Source organism: Castor canadensis, chromosome 15 (genome assembly GCF_047511655.1).
Source record: "Castor canadensis chromosome 15, mCasCan1.hap1v2, whole genome shotgun sequence".
NCBI classification, from domain to species: Eukaryota; Metazoa; Chordata; class Mammalia; order Rodentia; family Castoridae; genus Castor; species Castor canadensis.
Window position 1 is genome coordinate 85,023,249 of NC_133400.1, and position 13,462 is coordinate 85,036,710.

At 33.8% G+C, this 13,462-nt stretch overlaps 1 protein-coding gene across 4 annotated transcripts in view; it reads right to left on the reverse strand.

Annotated features, from left to right (window-relative positions):
• The window catches only part of Celf2 (CUGBP Elav-like family member 2), an 808,044-nt gene extending 795,709 nt beyond the window's left edge, over nucleotides 1-12,335 (reverse strand). For 3 of the 4 annotated variants that reach the window (XM_074056689.1, XM_074056688.1, XM_074056690.1), the window contains exon 1: nucleotides 12,011-12,335. The gene's annotated coding sequence lies outside the window, so the exon portion shown is untranslated. The remainder of the gene's footprint in view (nucleotides 1-12,010) is intronic. The other variant, XM_074056686.1, reaches the window with a different exon arrangement.
• Between the last annotated feature and the right edge of the window lie 1,127 nt (nucleotides 12,336-13,462).

Genomic DNA, 13,462 nt, shown 5'->3' on the forward strand with positions numbered 1-13,462 from the left:
CCCTTCTCTCTCATTTTTGCTTCTCTTTTTGTTGCCTTCACCATGTGCTCCTGTCATTGCCACTCTGTACCTCCACCAGAGGTATAAAAGCTTGATCATGGACAAAGTCCAAAATGGTGAGAAGAAACAAACCTTTTCTCTTAATAAGTTGATTATTTCAGGTATTTGTTAGTGTGATGGAAAGCTAACACACATGTTATGTATGGGTACTTTCATTCACACCACAGCACAGACTTGAGGTGTCTTAGGCACCTTAGGCATCATGGCCAGCAAAGCCTGAAGCGTTTGTTCTCTGGCTCTTTATAGAAAACGTTTGCCTTGTTCTGCCCACAACGTGTGACTGCTCTTCTGTCCAACCACTCTCACCATTACGCTGCTCCAGACATTACTTGTTCTGCAAACTCATTCTGGCTAACAGTGCTATTTTATATCTGCCTCCATTTGCTCTTGGATGTTATTTCTCTGAATGCCCATAACTTTCTCCTTAAGACCACTCTAGAATTTAATTGTTACCTTTCTTAGATAAGGCTTCCTCACTCACTGTATAGAAAATAGCACTTACAAAAATAAGAATAACAAGAAATTTCTGTATAAGATACAGTTCCTGGTTTGTCTGAATTCAAATGCTTTCCCTTTCAGATGTTAAACTTTTAATTTTTTAGAATCAGTGTTAAAAACAATATTTAATATTTAGTGGCTCAGATGTAATTTGGAGGACAAATAAGGAGTGAAAAATGACATGCTTCTCCTTTTTCCAGCTCTTCTCAGAACTTAGTATGTGACTCAGTACAAATGATTAGTATAATGTAGACTTAATGATTATTACCCTTAGCCTACATAAGAAATATGATGGCCAACCATAGACATGTTCATTACATTAAACAAATGCTTAAACAAGAACTGTAAGAACAACCAACATAGTACGGCATATGCCATCCTAACCAAGTTTCATCTTTCATTGTTAAATCTCAGAATTATGTCATGTTTCTATTAATGAATATCTAGCAGTGGCACCCGGATTAGGGTTTGTTATAAAAATGTATCCGAAACTGGGTGAATTAAGATAATAGAAATTTATTGTATCACATTTCTAGAGGCCAGAAGTTGGTAAGGCCACGCTTCTTTTGAAAACTAAAAAGGATTCTTTTCTTGCCTCTTTATGGAGTCTGGGGATTTTCTGGCAATTTTTGGTTTTCCCTAGCTTATAGTGGCAGGAGGTTGGTTTCCATCTTCATTTTCACAAGGAACCTCGCTATGTGATGCTCTTTACGTGGCTATTTTATGGTTGTATGAGGAACCAACTTTACTCCAGTATAATCCTAATTAATTAAGTCTGCAACGACTTATTTCCAAATAAATTCACATTGTGTGATAATGGAGATTATGACTCAATGTATTTGTTTTTGGGTGCAAAAATAAAATTTAACTCAAAATGTATTAGGAGTATGACTAGGAATTCCTTATTCCTCACTTTTTCAACAGATTTTGTGACATATGAGACACAGATATACATCAATATACCTACTGAAGGAATTTATAGTAATGGCAGTAGAGTTAAATGCCATACAAACTCTTCTACAGACAGCAAGATGAAGATTGAATACATTACTAAAAGACCATAATAGCTAAAAGACAGTGCAATACATCCAGTAAAAGCACAGTGGAAGGATCTCCATTTTAATGTGTATTTTCATGAACACAAAGTGAATTAGTTACTATTTGTAATACTTCTCACATGTGTATTTGCTAGTTATTATTGTAAATAGTAGCCATGGTGCCATGGCTTCCTAATTTCTTTGAGCAGAGTTTACTTTCACCAATGAGCCACTATTTGAAGCCTAAGTTGAAGAATGAGAATGAGCAATTGATGATCTCACTACCTGCTCTCCATGGGAAAACAACACACTAATGATCATGGAAGCTCTGATCAGCTACCAATGGAGAGTTTGGAATCATTGATCACTAAATTAAATCTTGTCAGTTTGCTCCAAAGTAGAATGAATCTAGTTCAGAGCCCTTTTTATAAAATTCAGTACTTCCAATTCTCTCTTTTATTAGCACATATTAATTGTAAAATATATTGGGTTTCGTTATGACATTTCCATGGTTCTAATACTTAAAGTGAGACTTTGGTATGTGAATTTATTAACCACTTAATTAAGGGGGTATAATAACCACAGAGAAAGTGAGAAATTCACATACATTGAAAAGTCAAAGACTTTGACTTGAAGTACCTTATATCTCACTTCTTCAACAGTTTTTGTGACATAGCAGACACAGATATATATCAATATGCCTTCAGAGGGAATTTATAGTGGTGGCAGTGGAGTTCAATGCTATGCAAACCCTTCTGCATACAACAATGATGGAGACTGAATAAATTACAAAAAGATCATAATAGCTTAAGGACCATGGAATAGGTTCAAATGTAGGATGAATGTTCTAAGGTTTAATTCTTTTAAGAAAATAACAATTGCAAAGGGTAAAAACTATGTTTGTGATCTGAGGGTATTCCCCAATCTCCATGACCATGAGAGTGGAAAATAGCAGTAGAAAAAAAAACTTGATTAGCAAATGTTGACAGAAATTAGAGTTCCGGGCTGGCAATGCACACAGGAATGTAAAGATGAATTACACAGGAATGAAATGAAAACCCATAGTGTCTGGCTGACAGTTGAGCCATACTTGGGGAGGAGAGATTCTACAGAGTCAAGCAACAAAGTAGAAGGAGGTCAAAGGTGAATCTATTCTTGAAAGATAAAAGATACATGGGACAAGATATAAAATTTTACTGCTTTTTAACCTGAAAATGCTTTTGATTGTACAAAACATAAGCAGCAGGAAGCTGTAGCCAAAGAGGTTTGATGTGTCAGAAGTGAGATTCTGAGGATATATCCATAGCATCTGAATTTAGAAGAAAAATTCTAGAAACAAAGAATCCATTGAACAGATGAACACCAAATATGAGTAAAATCTTTGTCTAAATCTCTGGTTGCCAAATTTCACAGTCAAAAAGGAGACCTCTAGGAGGCCAGGCTAATAAAAAGCAGCATTTAGAAGCAATAAGGACAGATTAGAGATACCAGTGGCTGCATATCACAGAGAAGACAAACATGTCAGTCATATCCAGGCAAATCAACTGAATATTGGAAGTAAAGAGCAACAATTCTCAGAATACTATAGAATCCATTGTCACAGCAATGTATTATCTTCAACATCCAGTTTACCAAAAATTACTAGGTATGCAGAGAGAGGAATGTGTAGTCAAAGAACAGGAGCAAAGACAATAAACAGAAACTGAATGTCAGGTTCTAGTTTTAGCTGAAAAGAACTTTGGAGCAGCAATTATAAATATGTGCAAAAAATTAAAGAAATTATATTGTTATGAGTAGAAATTAAAGGGAATCTCAACAGAGAAATAAATGAATAGAAAAAAATAGAGATCAGGGTAGGCAGCCTACCCTCATGCCTGTAATCCTAGCTACTCAAGAGGCAGAATGCAGGAAGATTGTGGTTAAAGGGCAGCCCAGAAAATCTCAACAAACAAGCTGGGTATGGTGGTGAGTGACTATAATCCCAAGTACATGGGAGGTATAGGTAGGAAGATTGCAATCTGAGGCCAGCCCTAGGAAAAAGAAAGATCCTATCTAAAAATAAATAAATAAATAAATAATAAATAAAAAATAAATAAGCTATAGAAGGGCTGGGGGCATGGCTCAAGTGATAGAGTGCTTGCCTAGCAAGTATAAGACCATGAGTTCAAACACCAGTACTGAAAAAAAAAGAAAAGAAAATTGAGAACTGAAAACTTAATAAACTTTAAAAATTCACTAGATAAACTCAACCAGAGTGGAGATGGCAGAGCAAAATAAAATAAAGTACAGATAAATAAAAAAAAACTGCCCAATTTGAAAAACAAAGAGAAATAGGTTGAAAGAAAATAAATGGAATCTCAGAGCCCTGAAATGGAATCTCAGAGCCCTGTGAGAAAATACCAGTGACGTTATAGGTAATTGCAATTTATAAAGGAAAGGAAAGACAGAAGTGATTGCAATATTTTTTAAATGAATAAATAATGGAAGAATTTGCCCTAAAATTGATGGAAAACATTAAATTCAGAGCCAAGAAACTTAAGGAACTTCAGGCAGGATTAAAACATAGAAAATCATTCCTAAACACATTGTAGTTAAACTACTGAAATCCAAAGATAAACAAACAAAATTTGAATTCAACTAGAGAGAATTTACAAATTAGTTAGAGGAAATGAATGCTATGATTGATTCCTGACTTCTCCTAAAAAATTATGGAGGCCAGATGATATTGGAGTGACAAAGTTCTGAGTGTAAAAATGTAGCTATCAATGATGAATTCTATGTTTAGTGAAGATATCCTAAAAATAAAAAAGATGAAATTAGAACATTTTTAGATAAACAGAAAATGAGAAAAGTTTGCTCAGGCTATATAAACATGTTTATTACTCTTAAATTGTTTAAAAGAGAAACAATTTTAAAAAACCAATAAAACAACTTACCAATAAGCTTAATATATATACATATCTATCTATCCATCTTTCTATCTATAAATGTAATCAATCTAAAAATAAAGCTTAAAAGACAGATGATAAGTGAAAATATGCTGATGAAATATTAATTATAGTAACTGTAGATTAGATTAAGCTTTAAATGCATATTGTAATTTCTTAGGCAACCACAGAAAAATAATGCAGAGAGATAGAATTAAAAAATCAATACATAAATTAAAATGGAGTTTTCAAAAGTACTTGGTTAATATAAAAGAAGGAAGGAAAAGCTAACCAAAATAGAGTGTGCCTGGAGAAAAGAATGGCATTCTTCATAATGAACAGAAGTCAATACAGTAGTACTAGATAACAATTATAAATTTATATGACCTAAGAATAGAACTTCAAAATATAGGGACAGAAATCCAATAGAAGCTAGGGAGAGAAAAAGACAAATCTCTAATAATAGGTAAAGGTAGGCTTTATGCTACTCTCAAATTGATAGAATAGACAAAAAAATCAGTAAGTAAATATAACTATAGGACTCCACCAACAGAAGTAGCAATTAAAGAACACTGTACCAATAGCTATGGAATATGATTTCTGTTTATGCATATCTAGAATTTTCATCAAGATAAGCAAGATGTTGGGAAATAAATTAAAAGATCATATTAACTATGCTTTCTTATCAGAATGGAAATAAAGTAGAAATCAGAAAAAGGCAAAACATCTAGAAAAGCTGTATTTAAAAATTAAGTTACATACATCCCTAAATTCAGTAGGAGAAAGAAACAATCACAAATAAATTAGAAATTATTTAAATGTAGTAATAATAAAAATAAAGTAAGTGAAAATTTGAGAGAAGCATCTAATACCTTAAGTGGTGGCTGGGGGAATTTTATAGCTTTAAAGGTATGGATTATAAAATGAAGAGAAGACTGAAATTAATTATTCAGTTTTTACCAAAGAAGGCAGAAAAATAGCTTCTGAAAGATGCCCAGGTTCTAATTCCTGAAACCTTCAAATAGGTGACTTTAGATGGCAGAAAAAACTGCAGATGTGATTGATGAGGGAGATGTAATTGTTTCCCTTGACATAGAGATTCTGGATGTCTAAGTGTGCCCACACAATCACGTGGGTCTGTAAAAATGGACATCCTTTTCAGTTGAGTTAAAGATGTGGGATAGGAGAAGATGGAGAAAGGAGGATTAGGAGTGTGAGAGAGACTTGTGTCAACATTGAAGGATTTGAAGATGGAAGGCAATGTGAATCCACAAGTCAAAGAAGGTATGTGATGTCTAGGAGCTGGAATAGCTCTCAGCCAGGAAACAGTGCTCTCAGTTCAAGAACTGCTAAGAAATCGATCCTTCCCTGAAAGGAGTGCAGCCCTGCTGACACTTTGACTTTAGTCTGGCGAGACCTAAGTCAGACTTCTGATTTAGAGGACTATAAAATCATAAACTTGTATTATTTAAGTCACTAAGTTCATAGCGATTTGTTATGTTAGAAACAGAAAACTAACATACTGATGCAAAAAAGAAATGTTAAGAATGATAAAGGAAATGACTCCAGATCCCAGAATACAAAAGGGATAAGCATGTAGTAAACATTGCTACATTCTGTAGCAATACTGTGATAACTCACATGAAATACATAAAGTCTCTGAATAATATGACTAAAGCTACCATGAGAAGAAACAGAAAATATAAACAACTGTATATCTACTAATGAAGTTGAATTTGTAATTAAAAGTTTTATAACAAGAAATCTATAGGACCAGAGAGCTTACTGGTAAATTCCAACAAATATTTAAGGAAAATAAAAGAATACTAGTTAACACTAGTAGTTCATAAAATCGAGGAAAAACGAATACTTCTTAACCTATTTTGTGAGAGTAGCCACACCAAAGACATTAAGAATAAAGAAAGAAGCCAACCAATATCTCTCATGAATCTAGACAAGAAAATCCTTAATAAAATATTAGCATGTCAAATTCTCAGCATAAAAATCGGACACCACCCTTTCATTGTAAAAATTCTTAGTAACTGAGGGCCACAAGAGACTTCTTTATGCATGAAAGCCCCTCACACTATGAGGTGAGTGATTGAATGTCTTTTCTCAAGACTGGAAAACAGTCAAATATGTTCACACTCACACTTTCTATTTAACATTTTACTGGAGATTCTAGATATTTCAACCTGCTGAAAAAAGATTAGAAAAGATTAGGGATTTTTGCCAGGGATTATGTTGTATTTAGGAAGTCCAAAGAAATATATACATTTAAACACCTACTAGAGCTACTAGATGAATCTATGAAGGTAGCAGTATAAAAGGTTGTTATACAAAAAATCAAAAGTTTTTATATAATAGACACAAACACTTAGAAAATGAGATAAAAATAAAATTTCATTTGAATACCATCCAAAAACATTTTATACTTTGAGATAAATTTAATAAAAGTGGTGAAATACTTCTATACTGGAAATTACCATCCATTTCTTACAAGAAATGAAAAAAAACCTAAATAAATGGAGAACTAAATAATTTTTATGGATGGAAGACTTAATATAGTTAAAATGTCAGTTCTACACATTGAGCTATATATTCAATGCGATTCTAATAAGAATTTCAGCAGGGTTTTTATTGAGGTAAAAGTTTATAAGCTAATTCTAAAATTTATATGGAAATGAGGACAACTTAGAATAACTATCACAATTTTTAGGAACAAAAAAGTTGGAAAACTTATACTACCTGTTCTCAAACCTCATCACAAAGTGAGGGTAATCAATATAGTACAGAACTGGTGAAAGAATCAACATCTGATGAATGATACAAAACAGAGAGATTCCCCCAAATGATGAACTTATATGCTAATAATTTATACTATCAGTGACATAAGGTAATTAAATAGGGGAACGAGTAGTCTTTTTAGTAATGGTTTGAAACCATTAATTACTCAGACAAAAAAAATGAGTCTTCATGTTACTTTCATACCAAACATAAAAATTTATACAGAACACATCAGAGATCTATAAGTAAAAACTGAAATCATAAAGTCTATACAGAAAAATCAAGGAAAAAAATCTTTGTTGTGTCAAGTAGATAAAGATTTCTTAAAGAGAATACAAAAAAGTAATATGGTAAACTGGCGATTATATTTATGCAAATAAATTTTCCTACAAAAATACCATTTAAAAATCTTGGGAAAAGTTGTATACTGGGAGAAAATATTTTCTATGCAGTTATCTAAAAGGAGGCATCTATCCAGAATATTAAAAGAACTCCAATAACTTAATATTAAGAGAATGCACAAAGGACAGTAAAAATTGGTTCAAAGACTTCAAAAGACACTTCATAATCAGCCAATGAGCACACACAACAAAAGCACATCATTAGCTTCCAGGGAGAATGCTGATGAAAACCAGAGTGACATACTGCCACAAACTCATTAGAATAGCTAAAATTGAAGATTGGCAACACCAACTGGTAGCAAGGATGTCCAGCAACTGGAAAGAACTCTCACACATTGCTGGTATAAGCATTAAATCTTACAACTACTTTGGAAAACTGCTTGATTTTTCTTTATACATTCAAATATATATTTACAACCTGACCCAGCATTTTTACTTCCAGCTATTCCCCAGGAGAAACGTACACCCTCACACATAAAGATGTCTGCATGCATGTTCATATAGCTTTGCTTATAACAGTTCCCAAATGGAAACTATTCACATATGCCTCAACAGGTGAATGGATGGAAAAATGTGGCTTCTCCATAAATGAAATACTATTTAGCAATAAAAAACTACTGATAAATGCAATGATAAGTATGGATCACAACGACATTATGCTAAGTGAAAAGCACTAGATGTAGAAGAGTGTGTACTGCATGATTTTATTTATACAACATTTATAAAGTGTAAATTACTCTATAGTGAAAGAAAGCAAATAAGTAGTTGTCTACATGCTAGTTGTGGAGGCACGAAATGACTGCACAGAAACACAAAGAAACTTGTGTTGAATGAAGATTTTCTGCCTCTTGATTTTTGTGGTGGTTTCATGATCTGATACATTAATGAAAACTTATCAAATTGAAAAGTATACAGAAAATGTCAGCATTTACAGAGTGGCTTAAGGAGAAAAATTCTCTTTTCTGCATGGGTCATATTTGAGATGTATTCCAACACATACCAGAGCAGCATTCTTTATACACGCTCACTGTTCATTACAATACTCCCCTATTACCATGTCAATGAAGAGAGAAGTGGGTACAAAATCCACGGATGTGCATGACCCTGTATCAACACAGCACAAATGTGGAGGTTGGGATTTGTGGTTTATTAACTGATAATTCTCTTTCATTTTGTTTAAACTATTGTTACATGGTGTCTGCCATAACTCTCTTTCTTTTTCTTGGAAATTGCCCATCTTCAATTGGGATGAGATTAAAAAAATTATATTGTTGGATGGAGTAAATTCCTTTTTGTAAAGATGAGAAGACAGAGCCTAGGAAGACTAAGCAACAAAATTAGTAGGTGATTAGGGAAGAGGCTTAATATCTCCTGATATGCAGTTCAGTGCTTCTTTCTTCATTTCTTTTATACTTAAAAAATGTAAGTGTTAAAACTGTTGTTTCAAGAATAACTTTTAAAACACAGGAAATAGAAAAATGTATGTGGATATAGGAATAGAATTGAAGCAAATATGGGAAGTGAAGAATGTACCAGCTCTAGGAGGTAAAAAAAAATATGTTATAAATTTCCTTGCTCACAGTAGCCTAACAGAATGTTAAGTTCATTACAGGTTAATTAATCAAGTTACTTTTGCTATTCTACCAGCTGAACTTCCAATACCTTGTAATTCCTTTAGTGACCAAGATGTGGCTTTTTCAATTCTTTCTGTTCCTCATAGATTTTGACATATTACTTGTTGTATAGTTGATACTTGGTAAACATTTATAATGAATTGAACAAATATCAAGTGTCATATTTTCAGTAAACAATCCTTATAATTTCATGTTGCCTTCATTTTGGCACCATCAATAATTTTGTCTGTATGTGTGAAAAGTAACAATGTGAATTCTCTTTGTCAGGTATTTTTTATTTTAACACCGGTGCAAGTTATTCCCAAATGCCCCAAGCGCTGATGTCAGATGCAGAACTATTGTGAAAGAATTTTGTTCTGGAAGTTGTAATGTTATAGCACTTAAGCAAGGGAAGAAGAAGAAAAGGCATTCCGATATACACACTTAGGTACCGGGGCTTAGGATTCCTGGTTCTTTATCTACTGAAAGAATGGCTAGGACAAATGTAATTTCAGTGTTATTCAGTATTTTATTAATGGGGGATAGCATCAGTTAAACTGCAGCAATCTACAGAATTATGGACTGATTACTAGTTCAAATGACAGAGTCCTACAGTGACAACCATAATTTTACATTACATTCTGTTAGAAATGAGAGCAGCTCCCCACACATAATGGTGTTGCTAGCTCCGAATCTTGTTAACACTAGTAGTGGAGGTTATGCTTACATTCTAGTATTCTTATTTTGAGCCACAAATAGAAATTTGCACAGATCTGACCTTTATTCCTCATTTTGGTCAATTAGAAATTTGCAAGAAGCACCTTGATTTGAAAATTTAAGAATCTGAAGATAATGGTGAAATTACAAAGAAATGAATCATTTTTTTTCAAAATTAAGAAATATAAGGGCTGTCATTTGACTTGCATTTAGCTCTTTGTAGCTATTTCTAGTCACTGATTCTATGGAAAGTCACTGTGGAGTTAGCTGCTTGTTACTGGGCAACAATTTATTCCAATTATAACTGAAATGTTGCTAATAGACAGTTGCTGGTGGATAAGAACAGATTTTTTAAATGAACTATTAAATCCACAGCATTTTCTCTTGTAAAGAGGCAGAAATTATTTGAACAATTGACATTTTTCTAATGTTCTGAGGACTTTTCAGATATTGCAAGTGATCTGGGGGGGGGGAGGGGGCAACAATGAGGCCCCGAGGGCAGTAAGTTTCAGCTGTTAAATGTAAGAATGACACAATTAGAATAGAGACAGAGACCAAGGAACAAATGCCACCACTATACGGAATGCCACATTTTCTGTAAGATGCAAATAGCATACAACTTTTAAGTATCCATGGAAGAGTTTTTCTTTAGAAAAAACTTTTAATGGATACATGGAGAGTGCTTTCTGTAATTGAACAGCTCTCCATTACATTTCTACTTATCTATTAAAAAAAAAAAACAAAAGGAAACACTACATAAAACTATCAGTTTACGATGAAGAACAGAAAATTGTATTCTTGATGCTTCCTATGTGCTTTTAAAAGCAAAATTAAAAAAGAAAGGAAGATATTTGCTCCTAAGTTTTTTGACTTACATCTAAGCAGACTGGACCTTTTCATGTGTCTCCCAGCGTCTGGGGCTAGAATCTGGCTAGCCACGTGGACGTGTTTGGTATATAGTAAAAATGTTAGTATTACTAATCCTATCCTTGTTCTTTATTATGTTAAAATCCAATCTTAAAAAATACTGGCCATAGTTGCAAACCAACATAAGCAAAATTTACATGCACAAATGGAATAGAAATACATTTGTTATAGGACATTTCACCTTGAGAACTTTATTTTATGATTAATAGTCATAGATTTTGTAATGTCTTAATTGACCTGGTCAGCTCTAAAGGTGATAAGAAAACTGGCTGCTGAAAATTTACACAATCTAGTTTCAGTTTCTCCTCCACAATAGAATAATAGGACATTCTCTGTAGCAGGACCAGGCAGAGTGTATCGAGATACTTGTTGAATTTAATTGGGTTGAATTAAAATTTGTCCTTTTAAAGAATAAAGTTGACATCTCAAGTACAAGGTCCCCAAATGATATGGGTTCTCCCCAGTTGATTGTCTAATGAACTCCTGACTACTTACAGATGAAAGGGATTAAAATAACTTTACTGAGCACTTGCTTCAGTTTGTTTCATTAACTGGACTAAAGAAGTCTGCAATAATTACAGTGTTCCTTAAAAAAAGTTCCATCGCTGTACTTCCTGTTTGTGCAGTAAACAGCAAACAGTTATGATCTGTAAGGGTCCTATTAAAAACCATTAATACCTCCTGCTATGTAGTAACTTGGAGAAACTCAGGAATTCTTTCTGACAGGACCCTGGAACTCCAACCCCAAACAATCAACAACTCATTGTCATAGTGCGACAATCTTAGCCCTGTTGCAACTGGGTGGATAGTCAATTTGCAGAGAGAAGCATCATCAGGGTAGGTAGGAATGCTGTTATTACCCATTATAAGTATGATACGAAGGTCATATATCAGGCAATTACACCTTTTCGTTACATGCTAACCCCTCACGGCAGGGAAGCCACGCTTATGACTGCATTAGACAGACAAAGCCTTCAGCTCTTTTAAAAAAAGGAAAAGCCAAAAAAAAAAAAAAGATAAAAAAATTAAATTCATTTTCTTACCAGCACGTTGCAGCACCAACTCGCTCACAGGAATGTTGCCTTTACAGGTTTCTCTTTTAATTATCCTGGAAGCAGGGAGACAGAAAAAAAAAAAAAAAGAAAAAGGCAAAGAAGAAGAAGCAGGGTGGTTAAATTAGCGTGCTGGAATCTTTTCAGTTTGTCGCAGAGTAGAAAAATAAAAAAGGAAAAAAAAAAGGCTCAGTAATTTAAATTTGCTCTCAGTTCAGGCTGTATCGCTGGGTCCCGCCCCTTCTTCCCGCTGGGTTCCACTACCTGCAAGGCTGAAACTGACAGCCACTGTGCAAACACAAAAAGGCAACAAGCATGCTGGGACCATTCTGTCTGCTGTTTGGGTCTCACTGTCCTGACAACTAAAAATCATCAGTGCAAAGGTATTCTGCAGTTTTCATTTGAGGTGTTTACATGTAATTCCCTTCCATATGTCTTGATACACTCTAGTTCATAATGATGGTCTTTGCTTCCTGCTTGGGTTGTTATTTCATTTTTCCTAAATATTTATAAGAATCATTAAACACTATTAATAACATTTTTGCTACTTTTATTTTAGTGCCATTTTTTTGTATTCCTGATTGTCCTTATTCCCTACTCCAAAACACATTATCTCCTATCTGTTTCTTTACCTCATATAGAAATTTCTAGGATTGCAGTAGTAGAAATAGTAAAATTATTAGGGCTTCCACTTCTCTTTGGACTTTTTTTGATCATGGGATGCTGAGAATAATTCAAGTGAGAGTGCCTAAGAAGTTTCTAGAAGCACTAGAAATTTCTAAGGATGAAATCTGAAAATAAGAAAGCCTCCATAACCAAATGCAAAAGTTTATCTCACTATTCAGAAACTGGGCAGGTAACTAAAGATCACAGAGGTAAACTTGGTTTACAATGCAAACTTAACCTATGTTGTCTCCTATAGAAGACCCTTTAATTTTAGCTACAACAATAACACCTGTTACTTAATATGCAGTGTACTGCTACTTTGTAGCAGAGGAATTATGACAGATAATAAAAGGCATCCTTCTGTGAGACAGTAAATTGTTTACACAGACTTTTCCACACGCGTTTTGTGATTGCTCTTTTCAGATGAGGGTCATATAGACCACCTTAGTTCTGAAGCTATCATAAGCCTATAGGAGGTATGGATCATCTGCAATTTTGCCTCTTGAGCTCCACATTGATTTTTATGTAATGGTGTATATCATTGGTTCTTTTATTAAAGGATGGGCTTTTCTTGGTACTCTAACCTAACAGTACCCTGATAATTACTTTGTCATATCATACAGTTGTTGGTGGTTAAGGAGTCAAAGATATACATGTACATGGTTCTTTCCCACTGGCTGAAGACTTGGAAGAAAGTTACTCTTGATGAGACAATAGTGTTTAATCTACTTTTGCATGATATTTTTTGCATTAAAATATTTCCTGTTATCCCTACCT